General features: G+C 37.5%; 1 protein-coding gene across 3 annotated transcripts in view; it reads right to left on the reverse strand.

Annotated features, from left to right (window-relative positions):
- lingo1a (leucine rich repeat and Ig domain containing 1a) overlaps positions 1-27,829 on the reverse strand; it is a 116,591-nt gene that overhangs the window by 27,936 nt on the left and 60,826 nt on the right. Inside the window, exon 1 of one of the 3 annotated variants that reach the window (XM_065297741.2) lies at positions 6,832-7,116. The exons of the other annotated variants lie outside the window; for them this stretch is intronic. The gene's annotated coding sequence lies outside the window, so the exon portion shown is untranslated. Of the gene's footprint in view, positions 1-6,831; positions 7,117-27,829 lie in introns of those variants that run through there. 3 annotated transcript variants of the gene reach the window in all.

The raw sequence follows: 27,829 nt of genomic DNA on the forward strand, positions 1-27,829 counted from the left end.
GACACAAATTAACACGCTATGGTTATTCAAGACGTACACGCTGCATGTTAACAGAAGCCACGCCCACAAACACAACCCTGTCGAAACAGCGCCGTAAGGCTAACAAAAAACAAGCACCGCCCACAACTACCAGACATTTTTAAGATACTCCTCAAAGACTCATCTATTACGATTAACATTTACACAGCAACTGGTCTTGCGTTAAGAATCTGCTAGAGCATGTGTCTCCAACCCTGTTCCTGTCCTGCATATTTTAGTTCCAACCCTACTCCAGGTAGCCCTAAACAACTTGATTAGCAGGTTGAGGTGTGTTTGATTGGGGTTGAAGCTGAAATCTGCAGGACAGGTGACCTGCAGGGTTGGAGACCCATGTGCTAGAGACTAATATAATACATGAAAATGACAGCGGTACAGGCAAATCCAGATTTTAAAATAATTTAATTTGGATATTCTGTGCTTGACTGTTCACTACACACATGCCAATTTGAATTTCAGGCAAGTAAAGCAAAACTAATGAGTAAAATAATAGTTATTCAGCAGGGTTTTTATCCCGAGCAAAAAGCATTTCATTTAAAGATTAGCAGTAAGCTGCTCTATTTTTCACTCTCACTCTTGACAATGAGACTGAATGGGATTTGACTTTACAGAGTCAGTAAGTATGTACAGTTGTGTAATAATCACCAATAATCAGTGGGTGTGGCTTAAAAAGTCCTCCTTAGACACGCCCCACTTCTGCATAAGGTGGGGTCATAACAGCATACATTAGGTGTGTTCGAGTTCACGCGGCGCTCCGCAGACCGAGCAAGGTTTGCCACTTGCAGTCGAGGGAGGAGCTGAAGATGGAGCCGTTAAGCCGGACACCTGCTGCTTGCCGTAGCGACGTGTTTTTGTTTTTAAATCGCGAATTTAGTGAATTAGATGGTGAATTTGATAAAAACAAACCTTTTAATAAAAAGTTGCAACCAGAAACATTTTATATTGAATATTTAATTGCTGTTTATACTGTATGCCTCGAAAATAACGTGAAACAAGCGTACATTATGAAAATACCAATAGAGTTTGGTATTTTCATTTTTATTTTATTATACGACACAATATAACATATTAATGCACATTAACGTGTTTTACCGGTTATAACACATTAATTTATAATGTTTATTCGTTGAAATGAAGGTTGGATTAAACATGAAACCCACGTGATCGTTGTCATCAGTGAGGCCACCAGTGTTGGGGGTAACGCATTACAAGTAACGTGGATTACGTAATAATCTAACTTTTCTGAAGTAACGAGTAAAGTAACGCATTACTTTTAAAATATACACATTAATATTTCAGTTACTTTTTCAAAAAAGTAATGCAAGTTACTTTTTTGTTTAATTAATTTGATTAAATGATGTACTGAATTAAACTAAACGTAGTCACATTATGCACTCTATGCGTTCACGCCTGTGTGGGAACAGTTTCTGGGTCAGAAACTGAGATGGCAGGACAGAGCTTGACATTTTTATGATGAAATATGCAATTTCTGAATGCAGATCTTTTCAGTCATAAAAAACACCTGCAAGGCCTGAAAGAGATCAAGCCTCAGCCAAGAAAAAGTAACGCAAAAGTAACTAAAAAGTAACGTAAGCATTACTTTCGATGAAAAGTAACTAAGTTACGAAATTGGTTACTTTTTTGGGAAGTAACTTAATATTGTAATGCATTACTTTAAAAAGTAACTTTACCCAACACTGGAGGCGACCAATCACGAAGAGCTGTGTTGTCATCAGAACTCCGTGCAGCCGCTCTGGAGAGGCTGCACTGGCTGAGCTAGCCGGCTACTCTTGAAACGCTCTAGCGGTATTTTAAACCAAATGATACAGTCACGTGTTTACAGCGCCAGCTTAAGTCGGACAAAATTACTAACCTACATGCACTGCTTCAAGTCAGCCGTCGATCGGTCTGCGCAGCGCCACATGAAGTCGAACACACTTATTGCTTTTAAAACTCTTGTACTGCTCAAAAATCTAAATGTATCTGCGGTAAGGGAACAGAGATCATTCAAGTATGAAACTTATAGTTTACATGTTTAAAGTTTAACACTGTACATTACACAATACTGGCTCATGAATCATTTTAAAGGCTTGTTTAATCTTAAAACGTTTAACATTCACAAAAAATTCCGTAAAAAAACTTTAAAATTCCCGCAGCTGGGGTGCTGGAAAAACACTGTAAAATAACCGGCACAGTAAATTACAGAAATTTTCTGTGATACAAAAATATTTTTTTTCTGTAATTTTACATAGACTATTGACGAAAATTGTGATATGCTATATATGATGTGTGCTACGAAAATAAAGCTTGATATGATAATACTTTTTTCATAATCGATTAATCAGGCTATTATTTTGCGATTAATCAACTAAATGTATAAAAACCTAAATATTTACTCAATTAGATTATTCACTTATTAGAGCTAAGTAAGATACACTAAATTATGGTATTCACATGTAGAAGTGTACTTTTAAAAGTGCAAAAGCCACACAATACTACAGAGTTTAACTAAATTTAAAGGACATATTAAACTGATAGTGATATACATGCATTGTTACTGTAATACCAACCCTTAATTTAAAACATATGCTTATTTTGTGGTTCAAAACTATTTTTTTATAAAAACCATTTAAACAAATACAAACTCACTTATATTAAAGGACAAAATCAAACCTTTATTAATAAAATGGGGACATTTCACAAGACTTTTTTTAGATGTCAAATAAATCTTTGGTGTCCCCAGAGTACATATGTGAAGTTTTTGCTCAATATATCATATAGATAATTTATTATAGCATGTTCAAATTTTCACTTTGTAGGTGTGTGCAAAAATGTGCCGTTTTTGGGTGTGTCATTTAACATGCAAATGAGATGATCTTTGTACTAAATGGCAGTGCCGTGGTTGGATAGTGCAGATTAAGGGATGGTATAATCCCCTTCTGACATCACCAGGGGAGCCAAATTTCAATGAGCTATTTTTTCACATGCTTGCAGAGAATGGTTTACCCAAACTAAGTTACTGGGTTGATCTTATTCGCATTTTCTAGGTTGATAAAAGCACTGGGGACCCAATTCTAGCACATAAACATGGAAAAAGTCAGATTCTCATTAGGTATTGACCGATATGGGTTTTTTTAGTGCCGATGCCGATTTTTGTTTCATCAGCCTTAGCTGATGACCGATACAGGCTGTCGATTTTGTTGAGCCGATATTTGGAGCCGATACTGCTTTTGCTCACTTAATTTACATCATAAAAATGACACGATGATGCCAAATGTTACAAGTTTTAATTTAAACATTTATTGAACTTAAAAAAAACTATATTTAACAAATAGTAAAAACAGGTGAGGGTGCTATGGACCCACGAACTGCACTCTTTACAATAAAGAGGAACTATCAGCAAAGGATATTGATTTCTAGCACTTTACTACTACAAATATATATAGAGAGATGAGAAAAAACCCTCCGCTTTGTCCAGCTATGATCAGCTGTTAGGCCGAGCTTTAGATGTTGTCATGGAAAGGTTGGTTGTTTTTAGTCACATGACCTGCAATCGCTTCCAGCACTCTGTCTGTAAATAATGGCGTAAAAAATCGGCGATACACATAAAATTCGCAAAAAAATCTGCCCGATATATTGGCCGGCCGATATATCGGTCTATCACTAATTCTCATGGTATGTCCCCTTTAAACCTAAGCCTGACTTTAATTATAAGTCTACAGCTCACGTTGTATGAAGCGGATGCGTGTGAGCTGTTCGACGGTGGAGCGAGACAAAGCAGGAGAATGTGACATCACAGACCAACTAATCGATAATATAAATCATTGACAATTTCATAATCAATTATTATTAATTTTACCGATTAGTTGTTGCAGTCCTAATTAACTATAACATTACTTATAATCACTCTTGCCACTATCTCTGCTATCTGCATCAACCTAAACCTTGTAATTATACATATTTAAGTTGCATGTCATTGTGATACATATACGATATGCACATTTGCACTATTTGTTTCGGTATACTTTATCTTGCTGCTGATGCAGACATTCCTGAACAAATTCATTCTTCGTAGGAAAAAAAACAAATAAAGAAAGGCACATGCTATAAAGTTGAATAACTTCTTACAGAAACAAAGAGTCAAATAAAAAATCTCTTCAACGATTTCTCTGCAGGAGCTTCTCATAAAACAAAAGAATGCTGAGTGAACATCTACTAAACTTAAGGAGACTATATGGTTACAGTGAAGAGCAGAATTTGTCTACTGCTACAACTGTGATGAACTGCTGACAGTAATGGCCAATTCTATCACCCGCGCTGCTCCGCCTGAGGGCCGTCCATCTCTGAATAGGTACCGACTGTTACCCGAGTGTTGAGTGAGTAACAGATTGCCCAAGTATGCTACAGCTGAAATCCCATCACATACGCTGCAAATTGTCTCACAGAAGGGCAGCAACATGCACAACTTGAGTTAAATATCAGATATTGTCACTGAACACAGATTGTCCATCGGCACCTTCATACAACAAGGGTCAGAGCCGAATCAGATTATTGGCACAAAGGTGGAACCAATGTGATTTCATTTCATGACATTAACATTTTATCTTTACGCAAATAATTGTGTGAAAAATGCTAGAGATTTCAAATGATAACAACAATAGCATTCAAAAGCTCACTGTAAAAAAAGATTTGTTGGCTCAACTCAAAAAGTAAGTTACCTGGTTGCCTTAAAATGTTGAGTTAAAGGAAAACACCACCGTTTTTCAATATTTTACTATGTTCTTACATCAACTTAGACAAATTAATACATACCTATCTTTAGTCAATGGGTGCACTTAATCTTTGTACAGCGCGTCGTGAATGTGTTAGCATTTAGCCTAGCCCCATTCATTCCTTAGGATCCAAACAGGAATTAATTTAGAACCCACCAAACACGTCAATTTTTTCCATATTTAAAGACTGTCACATGAGTAGTAACACGAGTAAGTATGGTGGCACAAAACAAAACGTGGGGATTTTTTTAATCTGATACAAAATGAGAACTATATTGTATGGCGGAAGAAAACTTAGTTTGTAGCACTTTGACCTCGGCGCGCAGTAACAGCAACGCTCCTGTTTACTGCCCCTCTCGCTCAAACTTCCGTCAATATAACAGCGCCTGAGGTCAAAGTGCTGCAAACTAAGTGCTCTTCCGCCATACAATATAGTTCTCATTTTTTATCCGATTAAAAAATCCCAATGTTTTATTTTGTGCTACCATACTTACTCGTGTAACTACTCATGTAACAGTCTTTAAATAGGGGAAACATTGAAGTGTTTGGTGGCTTCTACATTCATCCCTGTTTGGATCCTAAGGAATGAATGGGGCTAGGCTAAATGCTAACACAATCATGACGTGCTGTACAAAGATTAAGTGGACGCATTGAAAAAAGATAGGTAAGTATTACTTAATCTAAGTTGAGTTAAGAACATAGTAAAATATAAAAAACTGCGGTGGTTTCCTTTAATTCAACTTAAAATTATTAATTAACTAATTAACTTTTTTTTAAGTTGAATTAACTCAAAATTTTAAAGCAACCAGATAACATACTTTTTTAAGTTGAGCCAACAAAACTATTCAGCGGTACCTTTTCAAAAAATACACAATTGCTTATGCTAGTAAAGGCTTAAGCTAGTCCCAGACTAAAATTCTTATTTGAGATGTCTTAACTTAAAACAGCTTGCACTGACATATCTTAAAATATATCGGTGCCATTGTTTTTTTCTCAATATTCATCCCAGTAATGTTTTTATAACGTATGTTTGTAAAATGTCTTAATATAACTAAGGCCTTGTTCTGGCTTAATCTAAACCCGCCCCATAGAGTTTAAAATAGTACCTCAAAGGCACATATTTGTACCTCACATCTGACCTAAATGGTGTATATTACGACCTTTTTAAAGGGTACCGTCCCAGTGACAGTTGTTGTACCTTTTATTTCTTGAGAGTGTGTAGATACAGTCGATGCATGAGGGTAAGCACAATGCCATGAAGTGTGCTTTTAATAAATGCCCAAGTGGGTGTAAAAAACGACTAATGCACTCTTCCCAGCATTGACTCTTAAGATGGTTGTACACAAGAGCCCTAAATTGATAACTCACATTAAGGAACTGATTCTTGGATCCGCATTTCTAAGGGTAAAACTTTGAGCCCCTGAGAGATTATAAAGAACGAATCTAAACAGAATAGCAGACATAACATCCTACCGTACCCCAAACCAGCTAGATCCACACGAATTTCCCAGATGGATTTAATATTCAATGCACAGACACACAACTGCACTCGACAGACTAGATCCTAAATCCTGAATCAGATCAATTTAGAAGTATTAAAGAGCCCATAATGAAAATGAAAGACTTTGATATCCACCTTTACTGATGACAACCTTTACTAATAGATCTAAATCCTTTCTAGCACAGCTTTTTTCAAGAATACTAAAAGTATACATCACTATACGACAAATCCTTAGACCAAAAGGAGGCTTGACAGACAACAGACTGACCCAAATGCCGGGTGTTGGACTGTCTGGGATTCTGACAGCAGATGAGCACTGAACAAACATCTCTGCCAAACGGTGATGATTATATATATCCCAACATAATGGACACTAATCACAGAGTTATGCATTTATGTATTTCTAGGTCACAGACATTAAACACACACCAGTCAAATAGAAGTACGGTACCTGTAAGTCATTCAAGTCTGATGCCTTATAATTGCGAGATGAACACACACACACAGCATTATAAAACTTACAGCATTATCTTGTATCCTTGCAATACCGCGTTATATCTCATAAAACGCGACGATCCGTCCTGACACAGCTGAATTCATTGCAGGTTCAATGACTTATAAACCCGTTATATGATGATAGACGATCCTTCGTATGCTTCGGTATGTCTGTGTAAAGTCCTCATACGATAACGGACAGCATCTTCATCATTATCTCTCAATTGAGTCGCACAGAGATTGTCTGTCGGTCTGTCTGTCCCATTAAAAGCACAGCGGTGGTTTGCTTTTCCTCGCGTCTGCAGTCTGGACTCACCCAGCGCCGAATGAGAGTCGGGCGCGCACACGACACAGACGCGCGCGCCTTCATCTCGTCTCTATGAACGCAAATAAGATGGTCGTATTTTTTTAATTTTCATCATAATAAATGAAACATCTGACTGTATTAATTGGATTTATTGTACACTATACTCACCGCGACTGACATTTTATTTTAGTTTTAAATTTTTTACTGCTTTCGTGTCAGAGATAGATAGATAACTTAGATAACAGTTAGATAGATAGATAGATAGATAGATAGATAGATAGATAGATAGATAGATAGATAGATAGATAGATAGATAGATAGATAGATAGATAGATAGATCTATCTTACATCATAACCATTCCCCCCAAAACAGTTTTAGAAACGATTGTAAAATATAAGTAACCCCATGAATATTTTGTCATGGTGTTTAATTTTTAAGTACTTTTTGTATCCTTTTAGCCGAAACACGAATAAGTAAAAGAGGAGAAAATATGCTAATTTAGGGGAGAAAATCACCCAGCTGTTGACTGCAGTACTGCACACGAAGTCCTGGGGTCGCTGTTGGTCTCATTCAGATTTATTTTGAGTTTGAAAACAATTTTCTCTGCACTTTTAGCATCTGCTTGAAGAAGCTGTTTGAACACACAATAGCTGTGAGCGGCATAAACAAACTGCCATTGACATAACAGCTGTCTGTTTAAATTCATAGAGGTCAGCGCACATCACGCGCGCCCGTAACTGCATTCGGGATTTTCAGCTTCTCTCTCCGCGTGATAAATCAGATTAAGGCTGCGTGCAGGAGATTGTCCAGACAGACGTATGACTAGATCAATGGCCTAACCGACCGGCCTGCATTAACAGATGAGTTATGAGAGATTTCTGCAGACGCCACGACTATGCAGAGAATAAAGCTGAAGGATTGGGCGTAACACCTGTGCAGTGGTGTCATATTGAGCAAACCCACTTCTTTATCAGATGCCATGGGGTATATATATATCCATTTCTCAATTCTAAATTAAATAATTAAGAATATTAATTTAATAATGATCCTTACGCTGAGAAATCAAACAGAAGAGAGAGATTGCAGTTTTATGTTGGGGAACAAAACTGCATATCTTTGTGTAATTATTAATTCGGCAAAATAAAGCATTAGCATAAACAATTATTCCATATATGCAAGGTTTCATAAAAACAGCAACAAAAAAGTAATGATTTCATTTAAAATGATTATCCTTACGGCAAAGAATGTAGAAGAAATAATTCAACAAACAACAAAGACACAATGGCACAGTATTGATGTAATGAGGTCACAGTTGTTTGTTTCTTGTTTCGAGTAATTTACAATGTCACGAATGTGGCTTAACCAATCAAAATCAAGGACTGGAACTATCAGACATTTTTCTTGTTTTTTTTTATAGAAATCTTATAATATATATTCTAGATACTATAAATAAATCTAGGTAGAAATCGTATCTTAATATTAAAAAGAAACAACTTGGTAATGGGGTAAACAAATCCTAATATCTGCAATTTAAAGGGGACATTTCACAAGACTTTTTTAAGATGTCAAATAAATCTTTGGTGTCCACAGAGTACATATGTGAAGTTTTAGCTCAAAATACCATATAGATCAATTATTATAACATGTTAAAATTGTTACTTTGTAGGTGTGAGCAAATAATGAGCAGTTTTGGGTGTGTCCTTTCAAATGAAAATTAGCTGATCTATGCACTAAATGGAAGTGCTGTGGTTGGATAGTGCAGCTTAAGGGGCAGTATTATCCCCTTCTGACATCACAAGGGGAGCCAAATTTCAATGACTTATTTTTTCTAGGGCTGTCAAAAGATTAATTAAGATTAATCGCATACAAAATAAAAGTTTGTTGTGTGCACTGTGTTTAATTATTTTGCATATATAAATACAAACACATGTATGTACTTAAGAAACATATACATGTGTGTGTATATATATATATATATATATATATATATATATATATATATATATATATATATATATATATATATATATATATATATATATATATATATATTAGATTATATTTAAATAAAAACACATAAATTACACATAAACTAAACTTTTCTTAAATGTACACGTATGTGTGTATTTATATATACATAATAATTACACACAATAAACACAAAAAAGTATTATGCAAACACAAACTTTTATTTTGTATGCGATTAATCGCGATTAATCGATTGACAGCCTTAATTTATCACATGCTTGCAGAGAATGGTTTACCAAAACTAAATTACTGGGTTGATCTTTTTCACATTTTCTAGGTTAATATAAGCACTGGGGACCCAATTATAGCACTTAAACATGGAAAAAAGTCAGATTTTCATCATTATGTCCCCTTCAATGTACTGTTATTGTGGTCATAATCATGTGGTCAGGTACCGTCCTTTCAAAATTGGCAGATATTCTCATTACTTCCACTTTAGAAACTTGATATACACAAAAAGCCTAATGATTTTTGACAGATATGGACATCTGTTTTGCACTATATGTTGAAAAGTCTGATACCTTTGTTTTGATGTTTCAAATTTCGCATCACTATGAAGAACGAGCACCTTGATTTTCAAAAATGTGCTGTTTTGTAAAGCTCCAATGCAGCTGCTGTCAAGAAATTCATGTATTTATTTGCCAGCCTTTATAAGATTTTGTTTAGTTACAAAATATCATTTTTATTCGCTATGGTGCTCGATTCTCCTTTGGACCCTGTATGTGCATATTAGTTTTTCAGACTGACTATTTGTGATTCGGGGAAAATGACACAGACAGAACCGGAGCCCACAGCGGGGAGAAACAAACATCAGAATGCCATCATCCGAATCCAATGATTTAGTTCACAGTTAACGCCGGAGCAGCATGACAAATCTGAATAGTTTGTAAGGCACAGAACGTCGCGACGAGGGCAGAAACACATTAGGCCTAATCTGACGTTTGAGCGACACTTGATATGATCTACAACGCTACCGTGACACAAACTCTGTCTGCGCAAAGAAACACTTTCAGTTTCAGAACATACATCTATTTTTCTCTCTCCGTATCTGTCTGTTCTCTTTCCGTGGCTATAAAGGTCAAAAATACATAAAGTCAATACCAAACAGTAAAGAACTAACAAAATAGTTTTAAAGGGATAGTTCACCCAGAAATGAAAATTCTGTCATCATTTACTCACTCTTATGTTGTTACAAACCTGTATACATTTCTTTGATCTGATGAACACAAAAGAAAATATTTTAAGGGATGTTTGTAACCAAACCGTTTACTATGGAAGTGAATGGGGCTCATGATCGGTTCCTCAAATATCTTCCTTTGTGTTCATCAGAACAAAGAAATTTATGCAGGTTTGTAACAACAGGAGAGTGAGAAAATTATAACAGAATTTTCATTTTTGGGTGAACTATCCCTTTAACATTGCTTATTTGGGCTCAGTCTCACATAGCCAGACTTTTGTCTACCAGCAATGTCAGCTACTTCTGGCCAAGATTTGCCCACTTATACAGAAAAAGACCATCTGACGGACATGAAAAGTAACCAAAGAAATACTTTCTATGTGCTATAAGGGTGGATTTATGTAAAACATGCAAAACTGTAATAATAGACCGGTGCTTGTAAAATATGTGAAAGTGAAATACACCCTTACAAATAAAGGTGGACATGAAAGAACCATTTTTCGTTGTATGGTTCAGTGTGGAGTAAACCTGTGTGGAAAAAGCTAATTGTGCAATAACGGTGGATTTATGTAAAATATGCAAAACTGTAATAATAGACCGGTGCGTAAAAAAGTTAATTCATATAATGTATTCAGACTTATCGGTTTTATGAGAAGAGAAAAATGGCTTGGCTTACTTTAGCTGGGCTCACACACAATACACAATGTGCTGATATTTCTCTTGTTTTTTTTAATGATGGCATTTCCTTGCCCGAGGCTGCAGTGCAGATACAGCAATAGCTACTTTAAAAGCACAGCACTCATCTACTCTAGAACAACAACAAAATCTCATTCTCTTGTTCTCCTTTACGTCCTATATTCTCTTACCATGTTGGTAACAATCATACATGTTAGGATTACATGTGTCTAATTTTTTTATCACGCAATCATTGTTTGGAATAAAGGTGAGATCAGAACGGAAAGCCGTTTTTGAAGTAACCACCTGTTTTTTCTGACTTTGAGTGCAATCGCATTTCAGAAAACATCAATAAAGACATTTTGTTCAAAAACCTCAAATCCTGCGATAATTAAAGCTATCCGTATAAAAGAAACCACACCGAAGGTCTTTCACGCCAATGTTTGTGTGATTGGATCTGAAAAGATTTTCACTTATACAGCAGCACAACTTATTCTCAAAAAGCTTTCAATTTCGGAATATACATTCATTTTTCTCCACAACCAGAAAGGTCAAAAACACATAAACTCAACAACAAACAGTAAAAAAATTATTGCTTTCCACTGGCAAAATAGTCTTAAATGACATCATGTGAATACTCATTTGACTGACATTCCCATAGCTTATTTTGGCTCAGTCTCACATAGCCAGACTTTTGTCTACCAGCATAAAGTCTGGTCCACTTGGCAGCTAATTCTGGCCGAAAATCGCCCACTTTTACAAGAAAGGTAGCCTGGTTAGCCAGACCTACATCAAGATGTAAGGTCTGGCAACTCTTCACACAAACAGCTCAATGCAAGGGGCGGGATATAAGGTTGTCCCTCAAAATGCCTCTGCACGCAATAGGATAGCGCTATGACGGATCAGAGAAACGAAGAAGGTGACGTAGTTACCGTAACCAGTCGGCAAAACTCCAAACACATCTTTCTTGCTTAAAAAGGACTTCAGTAGGGTTTATTTGCTCTTCTCTCAAAGAAAAACATAAGTCTAAGTCCTCCAGAGTCGCGGCCAAAGCCGCTTCAAAAGATAGCTGTTCGCTAGCAGCAGCAGCCATTCTCTGTTTTCAAGTAGGAACCGTTGCAGCTCTGTCGTCATCATGTTAAGCCCGCCCCACAGATGCTACACACGATGTGATTGGCCTGACCAAATTTTGGTTTTTGGACCGGTTAAGTGTATTGTGAGTGCCTAGACTAAACCCTGGCAGCAAATATATTTTGCGGCCGCTAGGGTGCGTCTAGATTTCTAGGCTACAAGAAAGGACCATCTGACATGCAAAGCAACCAAACAAATTTTTTTATGTGCTATAAGAGCGGATTTAGGTAAAAAATGTGACACTGTAAAACAAATGAAGGTGTTAAATTTTTGCAGATCTCACGGAAAGTCGTGTTATAGTCACGAAAAATTTTAATATTTTTTTTATCCATGACACGAAATTCTGCTTTTTTACGTGCCTTGAGCATGAATGTCTTTTTTGTGTTGCACGAATTTCTATAAATAGTTTTCGTGGCCATGGCACGACTTTCTTTTTCGTGTCATTTTATGTATTTTTTTCTCATTGTTTTTTTTTTTCTTTTTACTCGCTTGGGGTTGGGGTTAGAATCACATTCTGTTACATTTTAAGACATCCAAACCCCAACACTAACCCCAACTCCAGGCGAGAATAGTTTTAAAAGTGGAGGAAAAACATGTAGAAACCAATACATAAAAGTACTTCCTAATCCAAATCTAACACTAACCCCAAGTGACAATGATTTTTTTTCAATAGGAAGATAAAATGAGAAAACATAAAATGACACGAAAAAAGTCGCCCCACAGCCATAAAAAAACTATTTCTAGAAATTCGTGAGAGTCACACGAAAAAGACATTCATGCTCAAGGCACGTAAAAAACCTTGCACATTTCGTGGCATGGATACAAATAAATGTAGCAAATTTTTGTGACTATAACACGACTTTCCGCGAGATCATGTTGCATTTTTGACTTTATGGTTCCATTAAGAACCTTAAAGAGCACCTATTATGTTGCTAAAAACAATGTTATTTTGTGTATTTGTTGAAACTGTTCACATGGTTTATGATTCAAAAACACATTATGTTCCACGTCCCGTACATTATTGTTGCTTCTTTATACCCTGCCTCTATGAAATGCATTGATTTTGTACAAAGCGCATCATTCTGAAAGGTGCGGTGTACTCCGATTGACCAGCTATCAGTGCGCTGTGATTGGCTGAATAACTCTAGCGTCTGGTGAAATTGTGACGCTCCTTAACATGTTTGAATTTGAATTTTGAATACCATAATATGGTCGCAATGCAAAGAGTTAATATCGTCTTTACTACCTTATCAATATGAGCCGAATCTGATCCAGAAAATGCAGATGACCAAGCTGATCGATCAACTTTACCAGCACGACTTGAGTAGGGTTGGGTATCGTTGGGTACCGGACCAAATCAGAACACAGATTTCGGTGCATCATTTCAGTGCCTCTAATGCATAAAAGGTGGACTGAAGTATTTTGCTCTGTAGCGCAAAAAGCATAATCACACCAGCACAGCACGATCCCTAGTTAAATTAAACTGCTCTCATTTGATATAAATAATTTCCTGACTTACAAAATTCACGTGAATGTGAAAGTCGGAAAGCTTTGATAGGCTAATACATAGGATTTAAGTTTGATTTCTTCGACTTAACTTAGGGGAGTTTGTTCATATTTTACATTGTTTTAGTTTTATATTGTAGCCAACAAAAAGCGTGAATGCCGCAATTGATCTGCGGCAGCTTATTTTGCTAATTTGGTAACATTTCTTCAGAGAATTTGCTAAAACGTATTACCTCACTAATGTTTTTATTAGTACTACGGCTGTTATTGGCCTCTGAGATGGGCCGCGGCAGTCACGGGTGTCAAGTTCATCGGAGACATGCAGAAATTGTCCAAACGTGAATGTTTTTTTTACAAGCGGTAACAAAATATTTGGGGTGAATTTCAAATGCCGTTTTGCGCCATTGAAGGGCACTTAACGAAGAGGATGTCTAGACTAGACTTAAGCAGGAAGTTCAGATTGGTAAGGTAGAGATACTAAAACATAAAAACCATGCATTTGTGATCGCAGAAACGACAAACAACAAGCGCTACTCTACGCTGCTCAAATTGTGTTTGGTTTAAAAAGTTACTAGTAAATTACCTTAATATGAAAACATAGACTACTTACAGGCTGTGAGTCAAAAGCAGTTGGAATTATGATACACTGTAAAAAAATTCCGTAGAAATTGCAGCTGAGTTGCCGGTAATTTACCGTAGATTTACATTTATGTTTTTTTCAGGCAACATTTTGTTCAAAGTTAAATGAAAATTAAACATTTACAAGTCTTTATCTTTACAGAGTAAAACTTAAAAACAGCATCAAGCAAAACATTCCGGGAAACAAAATCTGGACCAAAAAACAGAAAAAGGTTGATGATGATTTCTGGTTCCCAGAATGCTTTGCATGAGGCTGTTATTGTATAGTTTTATTCTGTAAAGATAAAGACTTGTTAATATTTGAAATTTATTTAACTTTGAACAAACTCTTGCCAGTAAATAACATAAATGTAAATCTACGGTAAATTACCGGCAACCCAGCTGCAATAACATTGAAATTTCTACGGAATTTTTTTACAGTGTAATGACCGCTGTGTCCACCTTTACTTCCTGCAGAAATAAACTGTTGTCTACAATCCTCATAGTAGTCCAAGAAAAGAGATTTCAGTTGGGGACGATAACTCGCATCATCGGTTACTTTGGGATTTCTACCTTTGATTATTATTACCGTGTACTAATACACACTAAGGTTGTTTTCACATATGTTGGTGCGCACCGTGGTGCGGCCTCGGAGCGCACCAAAATACATTGTATCATTTTTCAGTTAGTGCGGTCCGTGTTCACATATATATATTTTTTACTTTATTCGAAATGCCGCACCGTACACCATGTGACAACGGTCAGCGCTGTCATTGGTCTCTGACAGCTCTTACCGTCTCATGACCACCCCCACGTTTCCACGACAACCAGCTTGACAGGGAGAGCGCAGCTATCAATGAGTGGAGATAAACGATGCACGTCTTTGCGAAGTTTCTTTGCTTTAACGCGAAATTGCGTAGCTGTTCTATCAAAGCCTTTCTCACGGAGCCGTTTGCTAAAAGCCCGTAATGTCACTATTTGTGTGTGGAGGACAGCTATGCATTTATAAAATCATCAGCTCAAACGTAAAGGAGACAGCGAATCTCTATGCAACGGACCAGGATTGGCTTGTTTGTTGTTAACCCACAATATAACACCCGGCTCACGTCACAACGAAAGCCCAGTGGCTCAAACATGTGGAGAACTTCCTGTATTTGGTTCGGCCCGAGGTCCAGCAGTGTTCACACCACAGGTGGGTCGCCCCAGAGTTCGGCAACAGCCGCTCCGAGACCACCTGTTTAGAGCGGTCTCGGAGCGGTCGTTTAGTGCGCACCCGAGTGCGGCTGTTGTGTTCACACTGGCCCAAACGCACCGTACTCGGAGCGACACGTCATTTGGGTCAACCTAAACAGTGTATATGTGAAAACACCCTAACACACCAAAGGAAATGTAAAATCATGAATTGGATAATAGGTGCTCTTTAACATCCACAAGAACACAAACCTTTACTGAGGTCAGTATTAGCGATAACATCATCATTACCCACAAGATCTCCACACACATAGTACTGTGCAAAAGTCTTAAGGCTAAAGTATGGTCAATTTTTTAAGCTTACACACGGGTCCCATTTTTGTCATCAGAAGAGTATGCATATCTATCTATCTATCTATCTATCTATCTATCTATCTATCTATCTATCTATCTATCTATCTATCTATCTATCTATCTATCTATCTATCTATCTATCTATCTATCTATCTATCTATCTATCTATCTATCTATCTATCTATCTATCTTATCTATCATCAGATTCTACACTACCTAAAATACATTTCACCCTGATGATTTTATAAAGAGCAGATTTTGCATTCAAATCTTACAATAAAACCCAACAGAAAGAAAAGCTCACAATAATAGGTCTCTACAGAACTTCAACCCCATTTACTGTAAATCTCACAATAAGGAAACTGTATTGTACTAAAAATCCTCAGTGATAAAACTAAGGTTGTAGTTCAGATTAATAAAAGCTATTACACCTCACAATATTTATACAATAATTAATATAGGAGAAAATAATACTATGGAAGTGAATGGAGCTCATGATCGCTTTGGTTGCAAACATTCCTCAAAATATCTTCCTTTGTGTTCATCATAACAAAGAAATTTATGCAGGTTTGTAACAACATGGGAGTGAGTAAATGATTACAGACTTATTATTTTTGGGTGAACTACCCCTTTAAATCTTATTATACAACAGTTCTTTCTGGTTCTCAAATCTGATGGATGTGGGTGTGTCCTTTAAAATGCAAATTAGCTGATGAAACGCAGTGGTTGGATAGTGAAGATTAAGGGCGGCATTATTATAATAAGATCCCCTTCTGACATCACAAGGGGAGCCAATTTTCAATTACCTAATTTTTTACATGCTTGCAGAGAATGTTTTTAAACACTTTCCTTGTGTCTCAATAAATTCCCTAGCTTGTGAATCAGTCTATGAATCCCGATCAAAAGTGATTATCCCTATGCCCTATTCTCTGTGAAGATCACAGCACTTGGATGTAAACTTTTGAGTAAGTAGCCCAATAATGTCACATCGTGTGGAGATTAAAACTTGGCGAAAAAAGCAATGAAAGCAATAATTTTCCCTTAAAAGGATGCAAAAATGCCGTTTGTAACTCACCCAGTATATTTTGTACAGGCTTTGGCACTGGAAGGTAAGGACACTGGCTCACTATACATTGGGACACTTGATGACTTTTGTACTTAAATATTGCTAAATTAAAATCTACAGTGCTTAAATCTTGCAGTATTAATATAAAACTTTTTCGCCACGAGGACCCCCTTGTGTATGGTGGCCCCCACTGGTGCCCTCTGTGGCCCCCCAAAATAAAACATTGTAAAACATAAAATTTGAATTAAACAAAACTTATTAAAATATACAATGTAGTGCTGTTGAGTAGCCTATTTTTTCTGAGGTTTAATTACACAGAATTCATGATAAATTAATGCATTATATAAAATGACATAAAACTGGGACCCTCCTGGCACAATCTCAGGGACCCCCAGATTGAGAACCACTGTCTTATGGCACTAAAATTTCACTGTACCATACTAATATCTTACAGAACAAACTCTCACAGTCCCACACTAGTAGTAAATCGCTGTTGGATTCAGTGTTTCGAAAGAAAACTGATCTCGAAAGCATCTGTCTGGAAGCCAATAATCTATTTTTACCCTTCATCTCAATTACAACTTCGGTTTACAGAATTTCCCAGATGAACGCTCAAGTTGTGATCAATTATAAAGCGCTTAGTTTTTCAGCAAGTCAAATTCAAGGAAAATTGCAGAAACAAAATACCGTCTAAAGGGACGGTTGGGGATTTGGATGAAGATCAGCTTCCAAGTTCAAGTTTATCTTCCTCTGCCTCCTTAATGCCTAAGGGTTGTAGAATAGACTTTAGGATAAATGGATAATTTTTGTGGCTCTTATGTGCTACAAAAACACCATAAAAATATCTCTTTGATGGATACAGTGTGTAGAAAAGGGACAACTGCTGCTTCGTAGGAATGTATCATCACGATAAATAAACCTAACTGGTAAAAGTAGTGTGAATACATTAGTTGAATACAACCTGTAGGTCAGTAGAGAAAAACAGCTCCTAGGGAAACAATTTGAAGGGATTGTGCGGCCATGTGATTGATCTCCTTTAGGTAGATCCCCCATACCATCCCTATAGATAAACTCTAAAGACAATTTAATTAACAGGCAGGTGCCAGAAGGGGAGATAATCCTGCAGAGTTTGATGTAATTCAAAGATGATTAAAAAGCCATCGCAGCATCTCCCAAACGTAATGCCGGCCTTACTTTGACAACATAGAGGGTGCGAATCACAGATTTACCCACAGGCCCCTCCTGCGGCGGCTCTAATCAGCTGGGCTCATCTGGAAGAACTGGCTGAAATTTCCATGAGAAAGGTGTCGATGTTCCCTTGTGACATGAGCAGGTATCTGGGAATTGTGTTCAGAGGTATTATTAGTCAAATTTCATCACATCAATGGACTCACTTGACAGCAAACGTTTAGACTTTGCTTTGGAGCATTGGGATTGTTAGACAAAGGCTTAATGTACTTATTTTTTGAAAACCTGAATTTCGATCAAAATCGACATTTATACTTTCTTTGGCCTCTATCTTAAAATTAGATGGTGCGCATTCCGACTTATTTTGCAAGCACGGGTCACAAATCCATTGCACTGCTTCCCAATCCTGGTCCTCGAGCACCCCTTTCTAGAAAGTTTTAGATGTCTCCTTATTTAAAACATCTGATTCAACTAATACGCCTCCTTTCAAAATGGTAAACACCTCTCCCTACAAGCTGATGAGTTAAATCAGGTGTGTTAAATAAGGAGACATCTTAAACTTTTTGGGAGGGGGTGCTTGAGGACCAGGATTGGGTAATTCCCAATTAAATTACACTCCGTTTCGCATTGTAGCTACAGCTCTGACTTCCATGCTGCTGCTTCCTTAAATCTATTCCACTTGACTTATTGATAGTCCATATAATTTAAACTCCATTTCGTGTTTTATTACTTTTGCATGCTGCACTCCCACGATTCAACAACAAAGTAAACAAAGCTTTTATAGGCACTCAAGCAATTGTTTAAAGGGACACCCCACTTTTTCTTGAAAATAGGTTAATTTTCCAGCTCCCCTAGAGTTAAACATTTGATTTTTACCATTTTGGAATCCATTCAGCTGATCACCGGGTCTGGCGGTGCCACTTTTAGCCTAGCTTAGCATAATCCATTGAATCTGATTAGACCATTAGCATCCTGCTCAAAAATAACCAAAGAGTTTCGATATTTTTCCTATTTAAAACTTGACTCTTAGGGGCTGTTTACACTTGGTATTAAGATGTGTTTTCATCGATCGGATCACAAGTGGACGAGAGAGACACATTACGTTTACACCTGGTATTCAAATCCGTCTCTTTTGTCCACTTTCGACCGCATCTGTCCTGAATACTGTGAGGGGGTGGTCTGTGAGACGGTGGGCGAGTCTCTCTGCTGTCATTCAAACCCGAGCGGGAGTAATTATGAGTTTATATGGACGCAAACTAATATTATGTCGGAGTCCACTGCTTGTTTAGCAAGTGAACATGCTGCACAGAGTTTTGTACGTGTGTATGTTAGAGCTTTCTCTGAATTTTCAGCGCAATTGATGAAATAGGATCGCGCAACTTTCACACGCTTTCAAAACGAAACTACGGAGATCCTCCGCTTTAGTTTTATCAATGAAAGGTTAAAAATAGCGCTGTTCATCGTATGTTCACGCCAGAAGTAAAAAAAACACGTTAAACTTGTGTTTAATACCTCAGATTAGATAAATAGGCGGAGAGAAGGCGGTCGCGTGTGGCTGTTCGAACACATTCAACCACATATGCGTTCCGCAACTCCAAAGCGATCCGATCGAAAGTGGTTTCGACTACCTCTGGATGTGGTTGAAAGTGGTCGAAAGTGGACGAGCTCAAAACGTTTTGAACACCGTTTACACCTGGCATTAACGTCGTCCACTTGTGATCCGATCGACGCAAAAATGCATGTTAATGCCAAGTGTAAACAGCCTCTTAGTTACATCGTGTACTAATGGTGCGTTCCAGGCAGGTTTTTGAGCCCGTGAATTACGACTTCAAAACCACGACTCACGACTCTATGCGTTCCAGGCAGCCTGTAACCCCTGTTTTTACAACCTTCTACCTGTGAAAGTGCACTGGAACGGCAGTCAAACCCGTGACTTCCCACCCGTGAACTCGTACTAGATCGATGTACTCCCAGTTCAGAGTCGTGAGTCGTGGTTTTGAAGTCGTGATTTACGGGTTACAGGTTGCCTGGAACGCAGCATAAGACTGATGGAAAATGAAAAGTTGCGATTTTCTAGGCAGATTTGTAAGAGTGTTTTTAAACCTTACTGTAGTAAGTACAATAGTATACTATAATATTTTTTAATGTGGAGTGCTGCTGTATAAATGACATTCTGGTACAACGGGAAAAAATATACTATAAATAGACTAAAGGACTTTCTCTTGAAAAATAGACCTAGTTATTTAAGATGTCTATTTTAGTTTTATAAGAGCTAGTCTGCAATACATAAGAGATTTAAATATTAACTCAATAAAGTCTTTTTGCATTTAAACTTTCCAAGGCCAGAAATCTGGACTGAGATATCTGCATTCATTGAATAGCTCTTTATTACTGCATGCCAATAATTATCTGATTATTTGTACTTTTTACCTAAATTTATTTGGAGAAACATCTGAGACAAAATGAAACATAACTCCATTAAGTCACTTAATTTTTTTTCTCTAAAGGGATTGGGATTAGCTCTTTGGTATCTGGTTCACATTACACCCTCCAGATTCAAACATATGTGCCATAAACCCTTTCCATCGGCTAAAAATCTCCTTCCCAGCAGCTTCCTCACCGCCCGCCAAAATGTCTTCACATCCGATGAAAAAGACTGACCTTGACGAGTCCCTGCTCTTAAACGCAGATTACAGCAAATCTTTCTCAAACACACACGCTCCCAGAAATCCATTTTTACACTTCTGATGGTTTTATATCTCAGCAGAAGCCACTGAACAGAACACTCAGATTACAGTCAAATTTACTGTGAGGGAGCATAAACATTATTTTTTATCTCATTAAGCATGCATAGATTCATAAACATGAATATTCAAATGTTCATATGAATATATTCACATATATTCGCACGCTCACACACACACTAATCACATACATAAACAGAGTCGAACAACGTTTCTTTGCTGGAGTTTTTAACAATTACAATTAAAAAAGTTACAGCAAATTTGAACAAAGATTCAAAGTATTTCCCAGCATGCATCAGCACCGTGTTTGGCACTTTGTACGTGGTTGAAATTATGCTCTCTACAAACGTTATTCATCTCATTTTGCTTTGATTTAGAGTCAATAAAAGCAGCTAATTTAATGAATCACAGGCACTGAACATCCAAAGAAACCATCGGCAAGTGTACTGATGCTACAGATGCATAAAAGACCAAATTTGGGGATTTTTGATCACTTAATGTGACGTGTTCACTGACAATAATTGCTTTTTAATTAATCTTAACCTCCGATAAAGTTCTGACAGCATTAGAAATTTGGTCTGCAGTCCTGCTGTGTGATGGCTCCTATGACAGCCATTTAATGAGGAACCAGCTGTTGTTAGTGAGATTTGGTGGGATGTTCTCTAGTGGTCCCCTTGCACTCCTGGTCTGCATTGAAGTCCACCGTTCCCTCATTAAATTCCTTCCGTCTCGCTCAGTGTACGTCATTGCCCAAGTTTCACGAGTGCACGATATGGGCGTAACCCTTGCAATAAATTTAAATGGAATACCCCTTAGGATCACTTAGGGTAAGTTATTGACATTAAAGTACTGCGAGACCGCTTTGAAAACTGCTGTCAACGTGCGAGTTGCAGTAGTGACATCACAGTTGTGATGCACTGAGGTCTATAAAGTAGCCTGAAGTGCCCATGTGAAGCGCACTCGCTTTATTCTTTAAAATTGGTTATACGGTTTATTAGGTGAGTTACACTAAAAGCTAGATTGGTCTAATTTGAATACAAAAAGTAAGACTGAATACGCCTTACTATTCTTTTTTGTTGGTCAGACACACGCTGTCTCTGAAACCACCCACTTCCATATTATATAGTAGGCGAGGCAAGTAGTATGGCCAAAATTGATAGTATTCGAAAAACAAAAAGGCAAAAAGTACCCAGAAGACCTACTACTTCTGGCAAGATCCTGAAGTGTTAATTCGATGGACCCTTTACTATCCCGTGAGCCCGGGAGAGCAGTCACATGAAGAAGAAGACAAAGAAGGAGAGGCGTTGTTTTATTAAAAAAATGTCAGAAAGCGGTAACAGGGCTCTATTCAAATACATATATTAAAGAAACACTCCACTTTTTTTCAGCTCCCCTAAAGTTAAACATTTGATTTGTACCTTTTTGGAATCCATTCAGCTGATCTCCGGGTCTGGCGGTACCACTTTTAGCATAGCTTAGCATAATGCGTTGAATCTGACCATTAGCATCGTGCTCAAAAATAACCAAAGAGTTTCAAATTTATTCCTATTTAAAACTTGACTCTTTCTGTAGAAAATTAAAAGTTGTGATTTTCTAGGCAGAGATGGCTATGAACTATAGTCTCATTCTGGCATAATAATCAAGGACTTTGCTGCTGTAACATGGCTGCAGGAGGCGCAATGATATTACGCAGCACCTGAAAATAGTCTCCTACTACTAAAAGTTACCAAAGGGAACTACTTTCGGCTGCTGCGTAATATCATTGCGCCTGCTGCAGCAAAATATTTCAGCAGCAAAGTCCTTGATTATTACGCCAGAATGAGAGAATAGTTCTTTAAATTTTAAATTTTCTGTCGGTCTTAGTACACAGTAACTACAGAAGAGTCTTGTTTAACGTCATTCCAGTTAACGACTAACTTGATGTTATGAAGATGTATGTCACGTGATGTAACAACATGGCAGATGTTGTACATCCGAATTCATTCATACTATCCATATTCATACTATATAGTACCTACTTTTTTAACACTTTCCTCGCCAAGAGAAAACGCTTCCCTGCCAATGACGAGTATTTCCGCCAATCCGCAATACTGATATTATCCACAAGGGGGCTTATAAAAACAGCAAATTATAAAACCCGGAAGTATCGCCCTAGAGCAAACAGCTGTATGTCCGTGTAAGTTTTGATCTTCGTTCTGAATCTGATCTCTATCAAAAGTCCTTCACAAAAATGCAATTTTCTCAACTTTTTGCTCAAAATTTGGTGTTTTTGAAGAAACCTACCCATATTTGAGAGGTGATAAAAAGAGAACTAATGAAGGTAGGATAGGGACAGTCTTAACCTATAGTGGCTATGTTTTGCTTTCTTTGGTAGTCTTGATCAGTAGGGTTCGAGGTTTTGGAGAGCCCTCCCAGCAAGCAATTTTGGCTCAAACAAGGCAGTGAAAGTTTAATAGACGTCTAGCCATAGCCCAAGAATAGACAATGCGAATAAGTTTAGAACAAATGAAAGCAAACACCTTGAACACTTGTTGACTTTGCTTACATGATGAAATATAGTACTTCTCCAAATTACTTTTTGGGAAAAACGGCATGTAACCAAATTCAAGGTTATTTAGGGTAGACATGAGTTATTCATAGCTGGACTATATTGGGTCTATAGTTAGCCATCATTTCACTGTCTCGGTTTTTGCTTGCTGGGCTGAAAGTCTAAAGCCTCAGGGAATTGGGCCATAATCCAGCCTTGTTCAATTAGATCTGCAACTTAATATAAAAAGCTGGTTTTTAATTCTTAACATTGGACAACTTGAAAATCTGTGCTATTACGTTTCTAAGCTATTGGACTTGCAAACTGTGACCACAGACTACAGTTACATGTGATGCATTCTCATAAATGTAATTCTGCAAACTGTCAAAGATTTTTTATGGCTTTTACTGTTAACTTAGTTGGGTGAATCTATTAACACTTATAAGAGAATTGTTATGCAATTTGTTTCACAGGAGTTAAAAATATCTGGAGGTAAAATAGATCTCTTGTCACTCTTTACTGTAGTGTTAAAAAAATACTCTTTGTGGTATGAATTGAATTAAGAGTATTGCTTTAACTAATTATATTGTGATATGTTAACAAATTTGGAGTGAACTATAATTTTGTGATGAATAAACCAAGCAGGGACCAGAATATCACAGAAACCGAGTTGGGCTTATACAGTATGCCCTGTCCCATGGTCCCTTATGGCTTTCATACATTTTAACCATGTGATTTCAACATGTGATTTGTGATACGAGGTCATGAACCTACTATCCCACTTCACCGAGTCTCCATAGAAACGCTCACAGGTGCTTTTATGATGGATCTGTGAAGCAGTCATATTCTACTGCAGGCCATGTGGAGGAGATTTGCGGGAGATATGTAAGACACAAACTATTAGCTCTCGACATGACGAATGTAAAATTAACCCAATATCTGCTATCTGACAGAAAGAGAAAATGAAAAGAAAATGTTAGAGAAAATGGAGAACGTCCACGAGAAAATGCTTCAGCCATCTCAATCCTTCTCAAATGGAAAATGATCCCCTATTTTTTTCTGGTTTTTGAGAAAGAGATTTACACATGCAGAATCTGGTGTGTCATTTGTCTTCAGTCATGCGAAATACCGTCCTTCAATTTTACTGCAGGCTGGTTTTCTCTCCACACAACCACGATAAATGATGGAGAACAAAAACAGAGAGAGAGACAGAGAGAGAGAGAGAGAGAAAGAGAGAGAGAGAGAGAGAGAGAGAGAGAGAGAGAGAGAGAGAGAGAGAGAGAGAGAGAGAGAGAGAGAGCGCTCAGATCCCGGTTTATGGGTTGGAATTCATACGGCATCATTTGAAAATAATACAAGATTAATTTTAAGTGTTATTCTGGATGGTTTTTTAACCATCATTAATTCACATTAAAGCAAAAAAAAAAAAAAAAACATTTTTTAAAAAACAATTACATGAAAAGAGCCAATATAGCATCTCAGATCTAAAAGTCCATCAAGTAAAACTTCTAATCGGATCTAGTCTAACGTAGCCAGAGTATAAACCATTAGCATTGAGTCAGATTCACATAGCAGCTTATTCTGGTCAAGAACATCGAACACGATATTGTTTAATGACATTTAGTCCGGAAAAATTACATCAGGTAATACTAATTCCGTACGAACAGATTAGCTGTAAATATACACGTAAATTTCGTAATTTCCTGTAATTTAGCAAGTTGCATACCACGACAGACTTAAAAAAAGGTAAAAACTCTTCTCAGAGGAACGGAACTGTTTCTGAAACTGACCGAAATAAACAGTGTTTCCCTGGTCCAATTTCGAGTTTTTCACGTCTGCGGCATGTTGCATGTTTGCACATCATGTGATATCAGAAAGCAAAAGTGCACGTGACAACTAGGGAGGTGACGTGCTGCGTAATCGAGTTACCCCTCCCACTTCTGAATGTTTTACTGAGATTCTAATCCCATGACAATTGACCATCAATATTACAGGCGTCCTGTGGTAAAATTACATTACTCCATCTACTCCCGTAAAAGTAATCCCGTCCGAATAGGGCTTTACAGTGCTTACAAGGTATACATGTTTTTATCAGCATGTTTGTTTCCTGGGTTGAAACTCATGGGATTTTGGCTGAAAACGCAATGCTTTATCACTAGCTGTGTTTCCATTACCATTCAAATTGCGTAAATTGAATTAAATGGAAACACGGCAGTTTTGCATAAACTTCCATTTATCGCAAAAAAGATTTTACAGTATGCCATATGTCTGATTTTAGGACAATACAGAGGAGGTGTGGCCGACTTAATGTGGCGGCAGACAAGCGCATGACATCAAAATACCACAAGAGTGATTCTCTGCATTTTTCCGTGGCCGTCCCATGGACTTTCTTGGTTTTTCCTATTTTCAAACCATGTCGATTCGGTCTAGGGTTAGATTTGGTGTTTGCGTTAGGATGTTACTTTATGTATTGGTTTATACTAGGGATGCACCGAATCCAGGATTCGGATTCGGACGAATACTGGGCTTTTTGACGGGGTTCGGGTCGGCCGAATCTTAGATTTTTTTTCCACCGAACCGAACCCTAAGCTTGCGCTACGCTGGTCGACGTCACGCGGCCGTTGATTACACACATCAGGTGCTGACGTGGAGATAAGTGTTTTTTTCCAATGAGCCTTAGGGGCGTTTCACATTTCGTGGACGCACCTGGAAAAGCTAACGCATCGCACCGCATTGCTTTCATTGTGCTTTGCAGTCGGGCTATCAAAATGCATCCCCGCCTGCCCGTCGGGCTATCTTGACATATAGGGAGGAAAAAATATATTTAAATGCTTATGTATCCTCTCACAGATTTGGATGGGTAATTGTGGTGCATGAAATTCAGGCATTGGGTATTTAAATTGCGTTTGAGCGCGCGCTCGAGTTTTACTTTCACTTTCGCGATCGGGCGAAGCCGCAGTACAGGAAGCAATCCGTATTGATTTGTCATGGATTTTTGTGCAAATCCTCCAACTTCGTCCTGTCAGTCATTACTATCCTCACGTAAGAAAATTAAATCTCTCGCAGCAAGCTTTAAAGTATAGATTGTACGGGCAGTGAAGAGAGTGACTCTGTGCAGAATCGATCTTAAAGCGACAGTAGCCCCTGTTTTTCTGATCGAAAAAATTATCCAATCTCTAACTGGATGATCCAAACTGTGAGTTTTGTGATCCACTGAACCACTTTTAAATGGTGGGTATATCTGGTGTGGGGATGAGCAGGAACAGTTGGTTTACATGGAAATCCATTTTTTTGTTTGTTAAAAAACCAACAGCATCAAAACAACAACAAGAATAGCAGATTAAACATTGTGGTTAGAGGACCTATTGGCTTTGTATTGGCAAAATTTCGGGCTACCAAAAACTGAAGAGTGCCTGCCCGAAGGGCTACCAGAGATTTTGAAATTTTGCAAGCCCTGTAATGGAATAAGGATGCGAGTAGGATTCGGTTTCGGATTCGGCCGAATCCCGAATCCACTGTTTAAGATTCGGCCCAAAAAATCTGGATTCGGTGCATCCCTAGTTTATACTATTTTTTCGGATTAATTTTTTTATATTTCCAGATTTTTAAACCATTGTTGCCTGCCGTTAGGGTTAGAGTTGGGTTTTGGTTGGGATGTCATTTTATGTAAATCTAACCCTAAACCGAAGTGACAGTGGTAAGAAAATAGGACAAAACAGTTGAGGAACCAATCCATGACAATGACACGAAAAAGAAGGTCCGTTGTACGGCCACGGAAAAATGCGGAGATCCGTGACAATGACACAGATAAATGAGCAAAATATTCTGTGTTTATACCACGGAAATTTGTGAGATCAGGTTGGCTCTGTATTTTGATGTCATACACATGTACTGAGGCACCCACCGCCATGTTTTTTTAAATGACTTATTGTGAGAGAACAAAATTACGTTTTAGTCGCATAACATCAATAAATGCAAATGCCGTCATTTTGCTAAGTTTTTGTCGACATTTAGAAAATAATGCTAAAGTTTTATGAAAATCTTTAATGGAAACACAGCTAGTGAGCTACAACTTGTGTACAGATTAAAGCCGCAGTCACACAAGACTTTGAGCATGCTACATTTCTATGCTAAATTTCTACATCAATTCTTGCATATGTGGGAAGCTAAAGTGTTGTTTTTTATTCACACATCATGTATTTCACAATGCTTACACCGTTATGGTTGCTTTACTTGCTATTGTACAAACTATGATTGTGCAACACTGTTGTTTTCAGTTTTTTCACCTGATAAAGTCACGCTTTGACATATCGATCATTGATTGGTCACACATCCTCACATTATACGAATTCGCTGGTCAGAGTTCACCAAACTTGAACTTTGGATCACAGCAAATTTCAAAACTTCGCAAGAGCTTTCCAGTCTAACCATTTTTTTTGTCATCAATTGTTTTGTGTCAATTTTGAAACCATACACCTCATAAAATATTCAGCAATTGCTGTTCTTGCTCAA

This window comes from Paramisgurnus dabryanus, chromosome 23, assembly GCF_030506205.2.
Source record: "Paramisgurnus dabryanus chromosome 23, PD_genome_1.1, whole genome shotgun sequence".
Lineage (NCBI taxonomy): Eukaryota > Metazoa > Chordata > Actinopteri > Cypriniformes > Cobitidae > Paramisgurnus > Paramisgurnus dabryanus.